Below are 7,875 nucleotides of genomic sequence, written 5' to 3' on the forward strand. Positions count from 1 at the left end.
CTGAACAATTAATGGGCCAGAAGCCCATTTCGAGGTGGGCTAATATGATCACCCATCATTGGGGCGAATCTGAGATTAATGTTAGTAAAAGGATTGGGCCTTTTGCCTTATCCACTCTTGGAGACCAAATTCAAATTAGATTTGAATCTGGTAACCTCCTGATAAGATCAGGAGTAAGCTAACTTTATTTGCAGATAGGATTAAGATTATCCTCTATCCAAATATTGATTTGGATTGGGATAATTCCTAATTAGGAGGTTTCTTAATCAAGAGAAAATGAGGAGAAACCCTAACAAACAAAAAAAAAGAGAGAGATACAACAAATTTCGAATTAAGAAAAATCGCAAGAAAGGTTCCTGCGAATTGAGATCAGATCTCATACTCCAGAAAAAGAAAGAAGCAGTTCAACTTTTTCGCTTTTGGAGTTCTCCTCCTGCCGCCGCCATATGTTTTTGCAAGATTTGATCTTTGCAGAAAAAAAAAGTCAAGAAATCTGTTCTTGACATCAGTCTTGCAAGAAAGACTGAAAAAGATTCAGTGTTTAGTACTTCTAGAGGATTCTTGTGAATGATCCAGTGTGTAGGACGCACTCTGTTGGTTCTGTTCCATCCACAGCTGTGTCATCTTCAGCAGGAACGGATTTTGGAGCATTCTTTGGGCGTGAACACCAACTTTGGGAGATAGTGCTTCTCCGGATCAGGTATATTCCTCCCATTTGTCTTTTGGTACAGATCTGGTTTGATTATGGTTTAAGCAGGATCCTTGAATATTGTATTTTAAATTTAGGGAATATGATTCCCAGTTGGGAGAATGTAGGAAATTTTTGAAATTCGCCCACCCATTCCGCAACCTTTATGGCGTCCATTAGATGGATCCTACCATTTTTTCAAGAACGGTCTTCGTTGAAGACCTATCGTGATTCGTTCGTTGAATATTTGTGTCATGGGACCCTACTAGCAGACTGCAATTCAACTTGGAGGGTAGAGCGACAGTTAGCTCGATACGTCATCATTGGCGAGCATATGTACTGTAGGTCTTTTATGCTCCTTTACCTGTGCTGCATGAGTTCTATAGAGGCGAGCCAGGTGCTACACGAGATCCACGATGGTCTCTATGGAGGACAATTGGGGGAAGGGTGCTTGCCCAAAAAGCGCTAAGGCAATGCTACTACTGGCCTACGGTGAAAATAGACACTTGAGCTCGTCTGGAGGTGTGAATTGCTAGAGGAATGCTAGCATAATACACCAGCCTGCTGTCGACTTGAAGTATCTAATTGGTCCATGGCTATTCATTTAGTAGGGGATAGACATCTTCGGTCCCTTCCCACTTGCGACCAGGTAGAGAAGATTCTTGGTTGTGGCGGTTGACCATTTCATAAAGTGGGTAAAAGCTGAGCCACTGGTGTCAATTACAACCTGAAATGTACAAGACTTTTTGTAGAGGAATACTCCCCAAAGTGCTGATATTGGACAACAGGATGCAGTTTGAGGACATCAAGTTCCAGAATTGGTGTATCGAGATGGGGATTCACAAGAATTTTACTTCGGTAGCTTATCCCCAGCAAACGGTGAGGTCGAGGTAATGAACAGGGCAATCCTCTGCAGAATTAAATCTCGGCTTTCCTGAGCTAAGGGTTTGTGAGTAGATGAGATGCCCAACGTTCTTTGGGCTTACCGAATTACAATCAAAATGGCAATTGGAGAAATCCTCTTTAATTTAATATATGGAACAGAGGAGGTCATACCTGCCGAGATCGAGGTGCCCACCTTACGATTTGAGGCGTACGACAAGGATGCCAATGATGACGAGCCGCAGACCAATCTCGACTAGGTGGAAGAAGTCTGAGACCTAGCCTATATCTGGACCATGACCTACCAAAAACGAGTAGCTCGGTACTATAATGCTCGAGTCAAGAGATGCCATTTTCAAGTTGGCGACCTAGTACTTCGGAAAGTTATGGTACCTGAGCCTGGTGTAGGTAAGCTAGGACCGAACTGGGGAGGTCCCTACAAAGTACTAAGTGTAATCAGTAAAGGAACATATGAGCTCAAGACATTGGAGGGTATGCAGACACCTCATGCTTGGAGCATGGATAATTTGAGGAGGTACTACATCTGAGCTCGGGAGTTTAGCGTCCACAACTTCAAAAATTTCACTAAGTGTAGAAAGAGATCACTTGCCTTGGCGACCTGGTTGAGCTGACTTGCATTATGGAACACATTAGCTAAATTACATCTCAAAGGGGACATCAAGTCGCTCTTAGCCTAAAGGCCCCCTATGCCGACCTAGCAATGATGTTGGCAGTTCAATATGCCTAGTCGCTTTGGCACATAGGCATTTCGAGTTATATCCCGTACTATGCCTAGTTGCTTTGACACCTAGGCACCTCGGGTTAGTTTATTTTCATGAAGTTTCAGGTGTAAAGAAGAAAAAACACGAGGTGTGCAAAAAAGGAAATTTCATTGAATATAAGTGAGAGATTACATCATCATAAAAGAAAAAAAAAAGAACAGAAGAAGAAAGTTTTCTCAAATCGAGCTTGGAGGCTCGACACATTAGATATGTACCAGGGGGGGTCCAAGAAAAGAGGCAAAGGATTCCGACACCTTGGGGCTCCTCGTCTCCATCACTAGCTATGTTGGTAGCATCCACCTTGGCAACATCCTCATCGGTTCCGACCTCATCTCTCTAACCAACCCCATCTTCCTTGTCCTTGGAACTCGACTCCAGATTGACTTAATCTATCATCTTGTTGGTACAGGCTGAGGACTTGATGGGTGTAAGGTCGAGCTCAAGGTACACCAACCTCATTAGCATTCGACAGAGTTTGAAGCTTTGATGGAAAGCATAGGTGCCGAACTCCTCCCTCTTCTACAAGTAGCCTGGCGAGACTTGGAACTCCTCAACTGCTCAGACTTTTGAAGCTTGGACCTCATCGAGGAATTAGGCCTCACATTCAATGAGGTGAGCATCCTTCTCCTACATCTCCTTCTTGGGCTTCTCAACATGAAGCTCTAGCTTGCCAACCTAATTATGCTTAGACCGGCCTGTTCAACTCTAGGCTGGTACTCATCTATTGTCGCTTTGGCAATTTTAGCCCTCACCAAATGCTGCTCGGGTTGTTTGATAAGGGAGTGGGTCATGGTGTTCGCCTACAAAGGAAGGCAGAAGCTAAGTATAAAAACATAGTTTGGGAATAGAACAATGAGGAAGTTGGAAGCTTACCATTACGAGGAAGCGCATAACTTTGCCACTGAGCTCGCTAGACCGCATTTTAGAAAGGTCAGAAACCTCCTCAGGGAAGATGGCCTCCTTACTCTTGATTAAGGTGGTCCTGAAGTCCATGATGGTCTGCCTCTCCTCAAGAGCGTCCTTAGATGTTGGGGCCCTAGGTTACCAAGGGTGCGCTCGAACATTTGGGCCACCTCGATCTCCAGTGAGGGCCTCGGCAGCAATTGATGCAGCGAGCTTAGGAGATGATGCCCAAGGAGCATCCTTGTGGGACACCTTTCTCTTCTTCCTCTTCCTCATGCTTTGAAGAAACCCCGAAGTCAGAATGCTCGACATGTCTCCTACACAAGAAGCCCAAGAGTTAATCAAGTTAAAATGAAGTAAATAAAGCAAACACTTGAACTTGTAATGACGACCTACCCGGAGGACTCAGCCTGGCCTGGATTAGCTTCTCCTCAGCCAAGAAGTCGCTTAGCATCAGTTGCTTCCTCCTCGACGTCTTTCACTCCTTCTCTCCAGTGTGTTGGGAAGGGCCACCCACCAGACAACGTGAGGAAGAAGTACTTAGTCTTCTAGGCAAGGACTTTAGAGGAAAAGCCATGAAGAAGCTTGTACCTGGGCCAGCAAGACTAGTAATAACTAACCTTGACTGGGGTGCTAGCAGGGTTTTGCTTTATTTGGCAGAGGCTTGCATAAGTTTTAATGTCTAAGGGAAAGTCGATACGGAACCAAAGAGAAATTGTACCGACCAAGGTATAGATGGAGTTCAGATGCAACTGATTGAGGCTGATGTTATAGTAATTCAGGACCTTGGGAATAAAAGGGTGGAGTGAAAACCGGAGACCTACCTTCAGAGCCTCCTCAAAGATGGTGACCTCATTCTCTTCATGCTCCCAAGGGAAAGCTCTAATAGGAAAGGAGTAATCGAGGTGGTCAAGTAACCTATACTGAGCCGCAAGGCCGTGGATCTCTTCGGCAGACAGTTCAGTAGGATTGAAGTGGTCTGGCACTCTACCCTAGGCGGTCGATGGGAAGATGAAGCCCCTTTATGGGAACCTCGTCAGTCTTGGACTGAGGACCCCTCCTCGGCCTGACCGAACTGTACTCCCTCCTCACCAGACTCACCACTCGGCATAATTGAAAAGAACAAGGAATGAAAGCAAAGGCAGACGACTCACCTAAGGTAAGAAACGACTAATCTCACTGACCTGATAGAAGACACTGATGACAATGTGCTCTACGACCTCAAAATGCACCAGAGGCCAAAAAGGGATGAAGGAAATGGGTCCCCAAGGGTCCTATTTAAAGCCGCCTTAGCAAAGCACGGATGGTCTAGATCAAATAGATCCAACGACTCCTAGGGTTGTGCTTGTTCGTATTTCGAGGCAAAAATAGTTGAGTGCATTTTTGACATCTGTAGAGCTTAACGTTCACGTGACATCTGTGCGTGCCCGAGACGTGACCTCGCCCCTAAGGTCGAGCTCGTGAGTTGATCAGGTCTGAACCATTGGTTGAACCACAACTGAATTGAAGACTAGGCCAAATCCATTCATCTCGTTAATACTCCTGCCCCGAGTTGACTATGTCAGGTTCGGGATTGGGGGGCAATTGGTGAGGGATAATTTGGCTTGTCTAATGATGAGATGACACGTGGAGCAACAGAATAACGTGGTGACACTTCAGCGACTTCAAACACCTCATCAATCCAGTCACCTCGGGACACCTGGGGTCATCTAGTTAGACCAAGGTCTGAGTAGCTCAACTACATCCACCGACCTGCTGAGGTGCCACATAGCCTCCTAGAAGCAAGCTAGTTGTCTTCGATCTCCTTGAGAACACGACATACGTCAACAGATTTTATCTTCTCGCTGCCCGAATTGGACAAACCTGGATAAGCCTTATCAGCTTACTCAAGTTCATCTTCGAGTGTGAAACCAACTCCAAACTAGACGGGTCAATGATCTCGGACATATATCGTGAGGCCCACAACAACTTGCTTATATAAATGCCTCACCTCCAACTTCACAAGGTATGCGCAATTTAGCTCTCACATTCTCTTACTTTCAAACTATCAGCTCTCTCAAGATCTCCATCGCTAACTTAAGCATCAGAGTGCCCACACCGGGTAAAGCACTCCAAACACTCTGACTAACTTGTTTTGTAGCTCAACCCGATCACATCATTGGTCTGATGCCCGAACTATCCTCTAGCAGGGAACAACCAAATCGCACATATCAATAGGCAAGGTGAGAGAACTCAATTCTCCCCATATCCAAGGCCAAACTTTGTGTTCTCACTTGGGATCTTTGGTTCATGTTTTGATGATGTTTCTCAATTAATGGTAAAGGTCCTATTTGAGTACAATTGTAGTCCTCTTTTGTGAATTCGTGATACCATTAAAAATGGTAAGACTCTGTAAGATGAATTCACCCACGTTATGATCAATTGCATTAATTCCACATAAAGGAAATGGTGCTGCTCATACGAATCCAGATCTGCAGTGGTCTCAAAGTAGTGGACTCTGCTGTACACCAATAACTAAATACCACTTGTTCTTTACACAGGTGGCCGGAGTGAAATCTAGGAGGATGGTGTTCATAAGGAGATCAAGACTGCCGAGTCCTTCCTCCCCAATATTTGTACGTGCTTGGCACACAATCTTGTATATATGTTCAGTCTCATTGGAGATACATAAGAAGACTATCGAATTTGTTCGTAGTATGAAAAGACGTCGAATCTGTTATTGGTATGAAAAGCTTGGAGGACAAACTGACGATACATCAGAAGTATCGCATGGCTTTTAACACCATTTAAGTTTCTCAAAGCAGTGGCTGACTAGGCCCTGTTTCGGTAGACTTCTATAAAGTATTTTCGTACTTTTGAAAGTATAAATGTACGATATAGTGTTTGTATTGTGTATTTTGTGTTTTTGTTTTTATACTTTTTAAAAATATAAAAACCCTCAAAAGCATGAAATCGACTTTTATATTCAGTACTTTCATTTTCATGCGAATGAAAACATGACCACCCTCCAATACAACTCTCAGCTTTACCGGTCTCAGCTACCAAACCACCAGAAACCGTCACCAGAAGCATAGACAAACATGCTTTTACCAAACAGGAAATTGTTCTTTTGTTCCTGAATGCATACTTTATAAATTTTTTTTACCCAAACGGTTTTCAAAACAAAAACATGAAAGTAAAAACATTTTTTTGTACTTTATACTTTGATACTGTTAAAAGTACAAAAGTAGAAGTCTACCCAAATAGCGCCTTATACTTTCAGATTACATCTATGGCTGAAATCAGACCAGGGGTAAAAGAGAACAAGGAACTGCATATAAGCTCTCAAAAGTCTTGTGATAAAACATGTAGATTAGGGTTTGGGGAAGAAAGAAAGGTTAAGAAAGAGAGAGGGAGGAACGTGAAGTTTGATAAATAATGAAAGAAATATTTTCTATATTCTGTTAATTGTCACACATAGGAAGAACACCACATGTGTAAAGAATGAGGGCATTTAGTTATTGGATCTACAGCAGAGTTCACTGCTTTAAGACTGCAAGTCTGCAACGGATCCAGACTTTGCTCATACCTTTTCCTAACAAGTATGTCGAACTATGTTCTATCTCAAAAAGGAAAAGTGGTGCATTAACTTGATTATTGTTGAATGGAATTTTCCTTTCCTTAGCTTTCAATAATTAATAAAATAAAAATAGTTTCTTGGTAAATTATTCAACCCTGCTAGTGATGACAAACAGAGCAGGTTCAGGGAGTGTTTTATAAATTCTAGATCCTACCAGCCTCCCTAAACCTTTCGACTCTCATCCGCTCCAAAATCCATAGCAGGTTGGATTTTGAGAATCCAATCATTTTCTGCATATAAAAACGTAATACCCTCCTTGACTCTACCCTCCCTGCATTCAAGGGTAGGGTGGGTTGGATTTAGAACCTGCTTCTAATTTCCTATTATTTTAATTTTGTTATTATATATAAGCAATAATTATGTAAACAACATGAGCAAACAACAAAATTTCCAATTATTTGATTAAGACATGTAAAAAACACATAAACTATCAATTATTCTTCACATGAAATTCAAAATATCATTAAATTCAAATCCTAATACATAAAATTCATATGCTTTCCAATAATATACGTGTCTGGAGGGTTGGGTTTAGCCTAATATCATACCCTACCAATACTCATACAGGTTCTAGAATCCCAAAATCCATTCCCGCCACAAAATCTATCCTTCAAGAAAAAAAACAAAAACAAAAAGTGAGGTTGTTCCAAGCAAATTTATACAAACTACCAGGTCCTACAAGTCAGGGCATATCCAAATTTTGGTTGGATGAATTTGAGTTTTTTGCTTTTGAAGGAGTTCTGCTTGTATCTTTCTCTTATCTCCTTAGTTGATTCCTTACAATGGTTAATTCCTATTATATCTTGGATCTTTCTCTACTCCAATTGTCTCCTGCATTGTTCATTCATTTTCTCCTCAACCTCATTGTGAGTTTTCTGCAATTACTTATTTATACAGTACTAAAAATATTTATGTACTCAAGATGGCTTATTTCTCAATAGAAAATTAGAAACTCTGCCATAGAAAGATTTTACCAAAGTAAACAAGGATGATTCTGGATA

The 7,875-nt window shown here is 42.1% G+C and overlaps 1 protein-coding gene across 1 annotated transcript in view; it reads left to right on the forward strand.

The window, feature by feature from the left end:
• Positions 1 to 6,149, forward strand: part of LOC148860654 (protein transport protein SEC24 A-like) — a 70,269-nt gene extending 64,120 nt beyond the window's left edge. The window contains exon 14 of the mRNA XM_088984726.1: positions 5,796 to 6,149. The gene's annotated coding sequence lies outside the window, so the exon portion shown is untranslated. The remainder of the gene's footprint in view (positions 1 to 5,795) is intronic.
• Positions 6,150 to 7,875: the final 1,726 nt, after the last annotated feature.

Source organism: Nelumbo lutea, chromosome 4 (genome assembly GCF_056320005.1).
Source record: "Nelumbo lutea isolate HS-2025 chromosome 4, American lotus-T2T, whole genome shotgun sequence".
Taxonomy (NCBI): domain Eukaryota; kingdom Viridiplantae; phylum Streptophyta; class Magnoliopsida; order Proteales; family Nelumbonaceae; genus Nelumbo; species Nelumbo lutea.